This window comes from Choloepus didactylus, chromosome 10, assembly GCF_015220235.1.
Source record: "Choloepus didactylus isolate mChoDid1 chromosome 10, mChoDid1.pri, whole genome shotgun sequence".
Classification (NCBI taxonomy): domain Eukaryota; kingdom Metazoa; phylum Chordata; class Mammalia; order Pilosa; family Megalonychidae; genus Choloepus; species Choloepus didactylus.
Genome location: NC_051316.1, coordinates 6,658,773 through 6,673,141, shown reverse-complemented (window position 1 = coordinate 6,673,141; position 14,369 = coordinate 6,658,773). Strand labels below are relative to the sequence as shown.

Genomic DNA, 14,369 nt, shown 5'->3' with positions numbered 1-14,369 from the left:
CCACCACCCCACACGCTCACACAGCCCCCCGTGTCCGGACTCACTGGGGTCTCCAGCGCCTGGCTACTCCCCACCGCCATTTCCGCAGCCTAGGGAACTTTGCTGCCATCGGTGGAGGCCTGGGCGCCAACGTAGTGGCAGGGGCGGGGCCACGGGATCGCAGGCCCTACAGTGTGGGCTGCGCCTGCGCTCCAAGCCCGCGGGAGAGGGTCGGCCCCACTCCTCGGCTCGGGTCTCAGGGCTTCCGGTGCTGGGAGGGGCGGGGGAGCGAGGGGTGGGCTTGGCAGTTTGCAGAGCTTGTGGAGTTGGGTTTCAGTCTGGAAGGGATCGGCCGCTTCCCACTGGAGCCCCTGGACCCTGCGCCCTCTCTGCATCCCCACCCTGGGAACCCCTGAGTCCTCCGAGGTCAGGATCCTGCGGGTGGAAGCTACGTTCTTGGCGCCCTCAGTAAGCAGAAGTGCCCACATCCTAGCCAGCGGTAAGGAGGGCGGGGAGCGCCGGAACCCCTATCCCAGCTGCCGGTGGGTCGGGGACGTGATGAGCCTTTGACAACCCCACTACCTTGGCCCCAAGTTACGCTGGGAGCCAAGGCTGGCTCTGGAGATGCTGGTTGCAGAGGGGCCTGGGGTACGTAATCCTCTGACCGTAGCCCCTGACACCCACTGCTTTCTACTCCCGCCCCCACCTCTGGCTTCCAGGACCTTGTTGGAGGGGGCAACACCTCTTAAACCCAGGCCTCCAAGTTGGGGTGGGACTGGTCTGAGGAGAGGCCCTTCTGGGGATGTTTGTTCTTCCACCCCAGGGTTCCCTGAACAAGGAATTGGAGGTTGCCAGGTGGGGGTGACTTCCTGATCAGGAGAACTGCAGGGCGGTCCTTAGAGCTTTTGACCTTGGCCCTGGCCCCCTGCAGGCCTGACCTCACTGTCACCCTGGGTCTGCTGGCAAAGCTGCGCAGTTGAGAGAAAGGGATTGAGGCTTGAAGATCCTGTAGGTATGTTCACGGTTCTCCATGACCAGGATGAAATAATTATTGGGCCTTTAACAAGCTGCTTAAATCCTGGATTGAGACACTTCTAGTGACTACCTGAATGGTGAGCCTTGCAGTGAATACCAGCCTTTCTTCTTGTGGAACTTGCAGTTTTGGGGAGCAAATCAAAGGCTAGTTGTCAGCCACAGGAAGCAGGGAAGAAGTTCTCAAGGTGAGAGATGGAGACTTTGCATTGACTTCTAAAGGGTGGTCAAGGGCTACCTGGAAAGAAAGAATTCGGACTTTGTGGCTTTACTTATTCCAAAGAAATAGGTGGGAAGATAAACATTTCATTAGTTCAAGGAAAATCTTGAAACACTCCATGGGACTGGTGGAAGATTTGCCAAATAAACCGTGACTGTGGGAAGAGTGGGTTGGATGCTCATTCACAGGCCTGAAGGATGTCCCTGATACATTGAGGGATAGATAAAATACTAAGGCCTATTAATTTTCTCCTTTGTGTTTATCCATATTTTCTAATTTTTATAAAGTGATAATCTCATGGTTTTCTATTTTTAAAGAGTGGAAAGACAATACAGAGGTGTTAATAGGGTTGGGTTGGTGAGATTGTGACCAAGCCTACTGAGGCTGGAGCAATTGGGATGAGGGGAAATGGATGGAAGTTAGAGAATTTAAGTCTGCATTTGAGCATCTCTTTTGCTGCAGCAAATCTGCCACTTACAGTGAGATATTTTTGGGAATCAGCCACGGGTCCTTTCTCTATGACTCACTGGATGCCCAGTGAATATATTCCTGATTACCCACAAAACACTAATAAATTATAATATGCAATGTAACCTGTCAAAAATATCAAGTAAAGTATGATGTACTATTAAATTAAATCTTAAAGTAATTATACAAATTCTATGATTCTAAATTTTCATTGTTTTAAAATCAGTTACTTTTTTGTGTTGCTGTACATTCAGTAAGTCCCAGGTAAGTTGTTTCATTTTGCAAACGGTGCCTTAGTTGTCCCTTTGAGCTGGGCTTGCTGTTGCCTTTTTACAATCAGGAAACAGGTCCAGTGAATTCTAAAACACTTCCAAAAGACCCCTGCCAGTAAGTGGCAACTCAGATTTTGAACCCACGACTGTCAGACTCTAAAGCCCAGACTCTTAACTTCAGCACTTCAGTCTTTAAATAGTAAGTATATTTTTATTGTAGAATATAACATATTTACAGAGGAGTGATTACTTTCCAAGCACAATTTATCAAGTAGTTAGAAAGCAAATTTCAAAGAATGTTATGAGTTATGGTTCCACAATTTCAGCTATTTACTTATTGTGAAATATAACTATGCAAAAAGGTGAAAACTTTCAAAATGCAATTTAACAAGTATAAATTGCAATTTAATGAGTATAAATATAGGAAATTTCCAAGAATGTTATGGGTTACAGTACCATGGTTTCAGTTATTTCCTTATTGTGAAATATTACATATATACAAAAAGGTGATAACTTTCAAATTATAATACAAGTAGCTATATAGCAAATTTCAAAAATGTTATGGGTTACAGTTACACCATTTCAGTTTTTCCTTCTAGCTATTCTAATGCACTAGCAACTAAGAAAAAGAAAATTATATAGATTCAATATTCATAATCCTCTCTTAAATTCCCTCTTGTCTATTGCTACCTCTTCCTCTAGTTTAATCATTTCCCCAATCTTTAGGGATGTCTAAGCAGTGACACCCTATCTTCTTCATGTTGAAATGAGTGTTGATATTATGGGAAAAGGGAACACAACTGGTTGATGTTCTCAAAGAGAATGTTGCCTCTAGGTTTGGGGAATTAGCTGGAACAGGAGTTGTCTGAATGTTTTAAGTTTCCAAAGAATAAACTTAGTGAAACTTTTATAGTCTCAGATAGGGACCCATGTATTCTTTAGGGTTTTGGGGACTGCTGTTGACTTGGGCTTACCATACTGTGGCCACTTGGGATATCTAGCTGAATCTTGCATAGGAGTAACCTCCAGGACAGACTCTTGACTATGATTGAAATCTCTTAGCCATGGAAGCCTTATTTGTTGCCTTTCTTTTCCCTATTTTGGTCAAAAGGATTCTCAAGCCCTTGATGCCAGGGTCAGGTTCATTTCCAGATTCTGTGTCCCATATCTCCAGGGAGACTCACTCACCTCAGGGATCCTGTCCCATGTCAGGGGGAGGGTGATGAATTTATTTGCAGAGTAGGGTTTAGAGAGAGAATGTCTACATTTGAGCAACAAAAGAGTTTCTCTGGAGGTGGCTCATAGGCATAATTATAGGTAGGCTTAGCATCTCCTTTACAACCATAAGTTTCAGAAGAGCAACCCTCAAAATTGAGGGCTTGATTTATAAAGTAGGGGGTACCTCATTTCACATGGCATATGTTCTGCCCATGATAATCCATCAAAATCTCACATTATCATCCCTTAGTTGTACAATCCTCATCACTCACCATTTTAAACAATTCTCATTACCCAAAACATCCCATATGACTTTTTAGCCCTCAATTATTTATCCCTAGTATTTGTGTGATACTAGTTAAGTTTTCCTATTAATTAAGTTCCTAGAATGCAATAATTACATTTTTCCCATATACCACTCTGTTGTCAACTCTCTGTACCTGTGTCATAGCTTAGAAATATATTATGCAAGCATCTATCTATATTTGTAGTGCTGATCTGTGGGATACATGCCTTCAAACAATCCCTTTCAATCCTGTTCACCTTTAATGCAGCTCTGATACTTATAATCCCATTAACAATTATCATCCCTATGCATTCCCATACCTTTAAATTTACCCTCACTAACATATGTGAACCTATTAAGTTATTACTCCCCATTTACTAGCTTCTGTCTCTCTCTACGTCCCCAATATTCTACATTACAAGGCCTTGATTTGACATTGTTCAGGGAGTTCATAGTAGTGGTAACTTACAATCTCTCTCCTTTTGTGTCTGACTTATTTCACTCAGCATTATATCTTTAAGGTTCATACATGTTGCCATCTGTTTCAGGATCTTGTTCCTTCTTACTGCTGCACAGTTTTCCATCATATGCTTATATCATATTTTGTTTATCTACCCATCTGTTCATGGACACTTGGATTGTTTCCACCAGTTTGCAATTGTGAACAATGCTGCTATGAACATTGGTGTCCAAATGTCTGTTTATGTAACTGCTTTGAGACCCTCTGGCTGTATATCAAGAAGTGGAATTGCTAGACTGTAGTGTAAATCAATATCTAGCTTTCTGAGAAACTGCCAAACTGACTTCCATGGTGGCTGCACCATATACAGTCCCACCAGCAATTAATGAGTTCTAATTTCTCCATATCCTCTCTAGCATTTGTTGTTTCCTATTTGTTTAATGGCAGCCATTCTTACTGGTGTGAGATGGTATTTCATTGTGCTTTTGATTTGAATTTCTCTAATAGCTAGTGAAGCTGAAAATTTTTCATGTGTTTTTTAGCCATTTGTATTTCCTCTTCAGAAAAATATCTTTTCATACCTTTTGTCCTTGTTAAAATTGGGTTGTTTGTACTATTGTTGAGTTTTAGGATTTCTTTATATGTGCAGGATGTCAGTCTCTTAACAGATACATGGTTTCCAAATATTTTCTCCCATTGACTTGGTTGCCTCTTCACCTTTTTGGTAAAGTCTATTGAAGCACAGAAGCTTTTGATTTTGAGGAGTTCCCATGTATCTGTTGTTTCTTTTGTTGTGCTTTGGATATAAGGTCTAACTAGCTACCGCCTATTACTAGGTCTTGAACATGTTTCCTTATTTCATCTTCTATGAGCTTGATTGTGCTATAACTTATATTGAGGTCTTTGATCCACTTTGACTTAATTTTTCTATATGGTGTGAGGTAGGCTTCCTCTTTCTTTCTTTTGGATATAGATTTCCAGTTATTCCAGCCCCAATTGTTAAGGAGACTTTTCTGTCCCAGTGGAGATGTGCCCCCCTACCTGCTGTGTGCCTGTGAGTCTCTGGGGTATGGGAGGGGCTCCTGAAGCATCTATGTGGCACCCTTTCCTGTGCCTGCTTCTTGCCTTTGCACCCCCTGAACTCCTGTGTGGGAGAGAGTAAATGAGGTCAATGCTCATCTGCTGTTTCCCTGGGGGCCCTCATGGGAGCTCCTGGCCATGTGACTGTGGGGGATTATCTCACCTGTTAATTGTTAATGTGGGTACATGGGAGTGGAGAGCCACTGCTCATTCCCTTGACTGGTGGCTCCATCACCACTGCTGGCCCTGGAGGCAGTACTGGCTGAACAAATTCACCCTGTCCCTTGAGACACAATTCCTCTGCATTTTTGTCCTTGTCCCTACCATGCACTGTAGGGTCCCCTCTATGGCTGGTCACACCCTGAATCCATGGTCCCAGACATCCTTTGGTCCCTCTCTAGTTTTCATCAATGAGGAGCAGCCCACTCTGCCTCACCCAATCTCCCATTTTCTCAGAAGTCTAATTTTAAGTATTTTAAAGCAAGCAGGACATGCTGTATAACCTTCATATCTAATGGAGCTTGGTATACCAGCAAAAGGTAGTGCCCACATGTGTTTAACCAATACTCATTGTAAACATAGGGTCTTCCTCCTTCTTCTCCAGGCTCTGTAAGGTGAAAGACCATTTTTAGCACATCTTAAGCATATCTGCCTACTTCTGAATTTCCTATTCTCACTTGAAGCCAGACTAGATCTGGGGTTGATTCTTATGTCAGTTACTTAATAGCTGTGTGTCCTTGGGCAATTTACTGATCCTCTGTGTACCTTCTGTCTTCTGCAAGCTGGGGAAAATAAGATCTGTCTCACTGGTTTGAGACATTTGAGGTGATGGTTGTTATTGTTTTATTAATACATTCACATCTGGTAGGGGGAGTGCCCCTGTATTCATTTTCATCTATAGAAACTATCTGGCAATTCCTGCACTTTCCACCATATTTAGCAGAACACAGTTTTTTAAAACTCCTGATCTGCAGGAGTTTGCAAAAACATTTAGACCTGCCTTCTAATGATCCCCCTCTCTACTCCACAGAATTCAGTTCACAGGGGCTCCCCTGAGGAAGCCCCGGACCCAGCTGCCCACAACAAGGGCTTCTCAATGGCCCCCGGGTTAGTGCCTCTTGGGGAGATTTCTCTAATATCTATTTGCATATTAGGAGAGCTCACAGGTGTTGGGAACCAGTCCCCCTGGACGCTTTTCTGGAACAGGATCCCTAGGAGCCAGGCTTTGGGTGGCTCTAGGTACAGCAGATACCTCACAGGAAAGGAGTGGCTAATGTCCTGGGTAGTATCCCATGAGGGACAGAGGAGACATAAATGGGAGCTTGCAAGAGTGGTTCAGTCAGTCCTTTCTTCAGGACCAGAGAGTGTCTATAGAAGGCAGAGAGGGGTGGGAACAGGGAATAGAAAAAGAGTAGCCACAACACACTGAAACAGAGGTAGTCAGGAATAGCCCTTTTTCTTGCTGTAGCAGAAGCAATTCAGAATTACAACCCTGCTGAGAGTGTCAGATAAGTCTGTGCCTCCAGTTGAAGACACATTCTTTTGAGGAGACCAGGGCCCATAATGCCTCTCCCTTGGGTTAGGGTCCAGGCTCCCCTAGAAATTCCTCCTCCAAAACCCTGGGATCCAGCCTCACCCCTCAGAGAAATGACACAGCAGGTGGGAGCCCACACTCCCTGCAGCCTGGGTCCCCAAGGCTCAGACCAGGTTTCCCTGGATGATTTTCTCCCCAACTGTGCTGGGACTAGGGTGAGGTGAGAGAGGCATTAAAAACTCAGTAATCAAGATAAGTAATATTTTGATGCAGCATTTAAGAAACTGAACTTAATGCTAAAAATCCATGATGAAAAAATATCAAAATGCTAACTATAAACAGGATCAGCACTACTGAGTTTTCATTTTGGCTCAGGCTCCAAGGGAGCAGAGCAGCAGTGCTGCACTCAAACCCTCTGTCCTTCATGGAATACTGCCCCTTCACTGGCTGTAATCCCTCTTTCCCTCTGGTTCTAAGTCAGATGTGGGGCAGAAAACAGGACATAGAGCCCTGTTTCTGTTTATTGGGCATTTGTGCCAGATGCTGTGTTCAGGCCACCCAATCTGCATATTGACTCTGCCCATTTACCGCTATTTAACTTTTCATTTTATAGTGGCTACCTGAGGGTTTACAATACACATCTATTCTACCTTCAAAGAACATTGTACCAATCCATGTGTAGTGTAAGAGTCTTACAGTGTGCATCCAAGTACTCACTCCCATCCTTTGTGCTCTTACTGTTATATTTTTGACTTTTACTTATGCCATAATGCACAATGAACTGCCATGGTTTTCTTTATACAATTGATTATCTTTTAGTGTGGTTAAAAAGGATTAAGTGTGAGTTGTATGTTCACCTTCATTTTCATCATTTCCTGTGCTCTTCGTTTCTTATGTGTATCCAATTTTTGGACTGGTGTAATTCCTTTGCCTGTAGAATTACTTCAACATGTCTTGTGTGAATCTGCAGGGTTTTATCTAACCTTGCTTTATTAAATGGTTTTGCTTTTCTGAAAAGTCTTCATTTTTCCTATATTTTTGAAAGATTTTTTTTGCTAGGTTAAAGTGGTTTTCCTTTAATCACTTGAAAGAGTGTCATCTAAATTGCATAGTTTCTGACAAGAGTCTACTGTAATCCTTACCCTTGTTCCCCTGTATGTCATGTTGTCAGCAGTTTGAAGGCATGTTTAGGTGTGTATAGGTGTATGTGTGTGTGTGTGTCTGTGCATTTGAGGTTTATCCCACTTGGTGAGTCTGAGTTTCTTTAATCTGTAGTTTGATGTATTTTGTTACTTTTGGAAATTTCTAAGCCTTCTCCAAATATTGATTCTGCTCTGTTCTTGCTCTTCTCCTTGTGGGATCCCAATTGCACATTATTTTCCATTAAAGAGAAACTTATAGTGTGAAGTGCTGTCTCATTTTGGTTTTCATCTGCATTTCCCTAATGGTTAATCTTATCTCATAGCTCTTGGAAGTCCTGTTCTGTTTCACTTTAATTTTTCTCTTTGTATTTCACTTTGGGTAACTTCTATTGACCTATATTCACTGATTCTTCCCATGGCTGAGCTGAAGTTCCAGATGAGCCATAGAAGGCATTTTTCATCTCTGGCATGTTGAGGGAGAGTGAAGGAGTTGTTTGTTTTTTCCTACATTTCTACTTTCTTGTTGCTGTTTCCATCTTTCCCACTAAAGCCTTTAACATAATATATAGTTATTTTAATTTCCCTGTTGGATGGTTCTAAAATTTGGGTTTGGGATCTGAGTTTAGTTTTGTTAATCACTTTCTCTCTTGATGATGTTTCTTTCCCTCTTTCTTTTTTTTAGTGGCAAAATTAGGCCAAAAACCAGACATATTCTTTAGGATGGTAAAAAGTGAGATGAATAGTATTTATGTTTCACAAGTAGCACTTCTCTTCTGTTATGCCTTTGACATGGGAGCTGGGCTCAATCCTAGTCAGTAGTTGAGCTGGGTTTGGATTTTATTATTTAGTTTCAAAATTTCTAAAATTTACAAAAGCTGTACCCTCCAAATAACAAATGCAACTTACTGCCTCTCCTCATCTCTGGGTAACCTCTAATCTACTTTCTGTCTTTATAAACTTGCTACTTCTAGATATATTACTGGAATCATATATTATGTTTCCTTATGTTCCATGCTTATTTCACAAAATAATGATTTCAAGGTTTGTCCATGTTGTAGCTTATATCAGAACTTATAGCTTCTTATGGCTGAATGATATTCCATGGGATGTGTATATGACACCTCAATTATCCATTCACTGTTAATGGATGCTTGGGTTGTTTTCACCTCTGGCTATTGTGAATTATACTACTGTGAACACTGTGCACAAATATCTGAGTTCCTGTTTTCAGTTCATCTAAGTATATACCTGTGAAAGGAATTGCTGTGTCATATGATCATTCTATGTTTAACTTTTTGTGGAATGTCATATTGTTTTACATATTGACCACACCATTTTACATTCCCATCAATAATGCATGTGGATTCTAATTTCTCCATATCCTTACCAACACATTATTTTCCATTAAAGAGAAACTTATCATAGTATGAAGTGCTGTCTCATTTTGGTTTTCATTTGCATTTCCCTAATGGTTGATGATGCTGAGCATCTTTTCATGAGCCTTTTGGTCATTTATGCCCTCTTTGGAGAAATACCTTGTTCAAGCCCTTTGTGCAGCATTTTTTTTCCCAATTCAATTGTATTGAGATATAGTCACATACCCTACAAGTCATCCACAGTGTACAATCAGTTGCTCAGAGTACCATCCTATAGTTGTGCAATCATCACCAAAATCAATTTTTGAACATGTTCATTACTTCAAAAAAATAAAAATAAGGATAAATATATAAGTAAAGGAGAACACCAAAAACATCCCATCCCCCTCTATTATTCATTTAATTTTCATTCCCATTTTTCTACTCATTTCTCCATATACTGGATAAAGGGAGTGTGAGCCACAAGATTTTTATAATCACATAGTCACACCATGTAAGCTACATAGTTCCACAGTCACCCTCAAGAATCAAGGCTACTGGGTTGCAGTTCAATAGTTTCAGGTATTTCCTTTTAGCTATTCCAATACACTAAAAATTAAAAAGGTATATCTGTATAATGCATAAGATACCCTCCAATTTTTATTGAGACTTTATATTGTTTCATTTCTCTTCCCCCTTTTGCACAAGAAGATTTTGTCAATCCCATGATGCTGGGTCCAGGCTCATCCACAGGATTCATGTCCCATGTTGCCAGGGAGATCCATTATTGGATAAATAATAAATTTATTATTATTTATATAAGTTTACCTGCTGAGTGTTTGCCCAGCATTTAATTGGTTAGTTTTTGTTTATGTTATTGAATTGTAGGAGTTATTTATATATTCCAGATATTAAGCCCTTATGAGATATATGATTTCCAACTATTTTCTCCCATTCTGTGAGTTGTCTTTCTGCTTTATTGATAATGTCTAATGAACAAAATGTTTATTTTGACAATGGCCCATTTAACTCTTTTTAGTTTTATTTCTTGTGCTTCTGGTGTCATATCTCAGAATCTCTTCCAAATATAGGGTCATGTAGATTCTCACTTATGTTATCTTCTAAGAGTTTGTGGTTTTAGCTCTTATATTTAGGGTCATGATCCATTTTGAATTAGTTTTTGTGTATGATAAGAGATAGGGGTTCAATTTCATTCTTTTGCATGTGTATATCTAGTTATCACAGCATGATTCTTCAAGAGCTTATTCTTTCCAGATTGTATGTACTTGGAACCCTTGTTGAAAATCAATTGGCCATATATGTGTGGGACTGTTTCTGGCTTTCAATTCTATTCCATTGATCTATATGTGTATCCATATGCCAGCACTACACTGTTTTGATTACTGTAGTTTTGTAGAGAGTTTTTAAATTGGGTAGTGTGAGTCTTCCAGATTCATTCTTCATTTAAAAAATTGTTTTGGCTATTTGGAGCCAGTTGCAATACTGTATGAACCTGAGGATCACATATTTTTCTGCAAAATAAGACTACTGGAATTTTGATAGGGATTGCATTGAATCTACAGATAACTTTGGGTAGTACTGACAGTTTAGCAATGTATTAAGTCTTCCAATCCACATATACAGGATACCTTGTCATTTATTTAGGTCTTCTTTGATTTCTTTCTGCAATGTTTTGTAGTTTTCGGTATACAAGTCTTTCATCTTCTGGGTTAAATTCATTTTTAGATATTTTATTCCTTTAGATGCTATCATATATGGAATTAATTTCTAATTTTACATTTTAGATTGTTCATTGCTAGGATACAGAGACACAATAGAGTCTTATGTTGATCTTTTACCTGGAAACTTTACCGAATTCATTTGTTACCCTAGTAGCTTTCTGTGAATGCCTTGGGATTTCCATATATAGGATCATGTTATCTGGGAATAGAGACAGTTTTACTTCCTTTCCAACTTTGATGCCTTTTTTTTTCTTCTCTAATTGCTCTGACTAGAATTTCTGGTACAATGTTAAATAGCAGTGACAAAAGTGGGCACCCTTGTCTTCTTTTTGATCTTTTTTTTTTTTTTTTTTTTTTTTTTAAATCATCATTTTATTGAGATATATTCACATACCACGCAGTCATACAAAACAAATTGTACTTTCGATTGTTTACAGTACCATTACATAGTTGTACATTCATCACCTAAATCAATCCCTGACACCTTCATTAGCACACACACAAAAATAACAAGAATAATAATTAGAGTGAAAAAGAGCAATTGAAGTAAAAAAGAACACTGGGTACCTTTGTCTGTCTGTTTCCCTCCCCTACTTTTCTACACATCCATCCATAAACTAGACAAAGTGGTGTTTGGTCCTTATGGCTTTCCCAATCCCATTGTCACCCCTCATAAGCTACATTTTTATACAACTGTCTTCGAGATTCATGGGTTCTGGGTTGTAGTTTGATAGTTTCAGGTATCCACCACCAGCTACCCCAATTCTTTAGAACCTAAAAAGGGTTGTCTAAAGTGTGCATAAGAGTGCCCACCAGAGTGACCTCTCGGCTCCTTTTGGAATCTCTCTGCCACTGAAGCTTATTTCATTTCCTTTCACATCCCCCTTTTGGTCAAGAAGATGTTCTCCGTCCCACGGTGCCAGGTCTACATTCCTCCCTGGGAGTCATATTCCACGTTGCCAGGGAGATTCACTTCCCTGGGTGTCTGATCCCACGTAGGGGGGAGGGCAGTGAATTCACCTTTCAAGTTGGCTTAGCCAGAGAGAGAGGGCCACATCTGAGCAACAAAGAGGCATTCAGGAGGAGACTCTTAGGCACAAATACAGGGAGGCCTAGCCTCTCCTTTGCAGCAACCGTCTTCCCAAGGGTAAAACTTATGGTAGAGGGCTCAACCCATCAAACCACCAGTCCCCTATGTCTGTGGTCATGTTAGCAACCATGGAGGTGGGGTAGGCGAATACCCCTGCATTCTCCACAGGCTCCTCAAGGGGGCACTACATCTTTTTTTTTTTTTTTTTCCCCTTGTTTGTCTTTTTTCTTTTTTTTTTTTTTTTTTTTTTTTTTAACTTTCCCTTCTTTTTTCAAATCACCTGTATGAAAAAAAAAGTTAAAAAGAAAACAAACATACAATAAAAGAGCATTTCAAAGAGACCATAGCAAGGGAGTAAGAAAAAGACAACTAACCTAAGATAACTGCTTAACTTCCAACATGTTCCTACTTTACCCCAAGAAAGTTACATAATATAGCAACATTTCAGTGAACTTGTTCCTACTACAACCATCAGAAATTAACAGACCATAGTCATTTCTGGGCATCCCCAGAACGTTAAATAGCTTATCTGTTCTTCCTGGATTATTGTTCCCCCTTCCTTATTGCTCTCTACTGCTAGTTCCCCTACATTCTACATTATAAACCATTTGTTTTACATTTTTCAAAGTTCACATTAGTGGTAGCATATAATATTTCTCTTTTTGTGCCTGGCTTATTTCGCTCAGCATTATGTCTTCAAGGTTCATCCATGTTGTCATATGTTTCACCAGATCGTTCCTTCTTACTGCCGCGTAGTATTCCATCGTGTGTATATACCACATTTTATTTATCCACTCATCTGTTGAAGGACATTTGGGTTGTTTCCATCTCTTGGCAATTGTGAATAATGCTGCTATGAACATTGGCGTGCAGATATCTGTTCGTGTCACTGCTTTCCGATCTTCCGGGTATATACCGAGGAGTGCAATCGCTGGATCGAATGGTAGCTCTATATCTAGTTTTCTAAGGAACTGCCAGACTGACTTCCAGAGTGGCTGAACCATTATACAGTCCCACCAACAATGAATAAGAGTTCCAATTTCTCCACATCCCCTCCAGCATTTGTAGTTTCCTGTTTGTTTAATGGCAGCCATTCTAACCGGTGTTAGATGGTATCTCATTGTGGTCTTAATTTGCATCTCTCTAATAGCTAGTGAAGCTGAACATTTTTTCATGTGTTTCTTGGTCATTTGTATTTCCTCTTCAGAGAACTGTCTTTTCATATCTTTTGCCCATTTTATAATTGGGCTGTCTGTACTATTGTCATTGAGTTGTAGGATTTCTTTGTATATGCAAGATATCAGTCTTTTGTCAGATACATGGTTTCCAAAAATTTTTTCCCATTGAGTTGGCTGCCTCTTTACCTTTTGAGAAATTCCTTTGAGGTGCAGAAACTTCTAAGCTTGAGGAGTTCCCATTTATCTATTTTCTCTTTTGTTGCTTGTGCTTTGGGTGTAAAGTCTAGGAAGTGGCCTCCTAATACAAGGTCTTGAAGATGTTTTCCTACATTATCTTCTAGGAGTTTTATGGTACTTTCTTTTATATTGAGATCTTTGGTCCATTTTGAGTTAATTTTTGTGTAGGGGGTGAGGTAGGGGTCCTCTTTCATTCTTTTGGATATGGATATCCAACTCTCCCAGCCCCATTTGTTGAAAAGACCATTATGGCTCAGTTCGGTGACTTTGGGGGCCTTATCAAAGATCAGTCGGCCATAGATCTGAGGGTCTATCTCTGAATTCTCAATTCGATTCCATTGATCTATATGTCTATCTTTGTGCCAGTACCATGCTGTCTTGGCAACTGTGGCTTTATAATAAGCTTCAAAGTCAGGGAGTGTAAGTCCTCCCACTTCGTTTTTCTTTTTTAGAGTGTCTTTAGCAATTCGAGGCATCTTCCCTTTCCAAATAAATTTGATAACTAGCTTTTCCAAGTCTGCAAAGTAGGTTGTTGGAATTTTGATTGGGATTGCATTGAATCTGTAGATGAGTTTGGGTAGAATTGACATCTTAATGACATTTAGCCTTCCTATCCATGAACATGGAATATTTTTCCATCTTTTAAGGTCCCCTTCTATTTCTTTTAGTAGAGTTATGTAGTTTTCTTTGTATAGGTCTTTTACATCTTTGGTTAAGTTGATTCCTAGGTACTTGATTTTTTTAGTTGCTATTGAAAATGGTATCTTTTTCTTGAGTGTCTCTTCAGTTTGTTCATTTCTAGCATATAGAAACATTACTGACTTATGTGCATTAATCTTGTATCCCGCTACTTTGCTAAATTTGTTTATTAGCTCTAGTAGGTGTATCGTTGATTTCTCAGGGTTTTCTAGATATAAGATCATATCATCTGCAAACAATGACAGTTTTACTTCTTCTTTTCCAATTTGGATGCCTTTTATTTCTTTGTCTTGCCGGATTGCCCTGGCTAGCACTTCCAGCACAATGTTGAATAACAGTGGTGACAGCGGGCATCCTTGTCTTGTTCCTGATCTTAG

The 14,369-nt window shown here is 40.1% G+C and overlaps 1 protein-coding gene across 1 annotated transcript in view; it reads left to right on the top strand.

Moving 5' to 3' along the window:
- Positions 1-292: 292 nt before the first annotated feature.
- LOC119545445 (zinc finger protein 596-like) overlaps positions 293-14,369 on the top strand; it is a 73,259-nt gene continuing 59,182 nt past the window's right edge. Inside the window, exon 1 of the mRNA XM_037850946.1 lies at positions 293-478. The gene's annotated coding sequence lies outside the window, so the exon portion shown is untranslated. The remainder of the gene's footprint in view (positions 479-14,369) is intronic.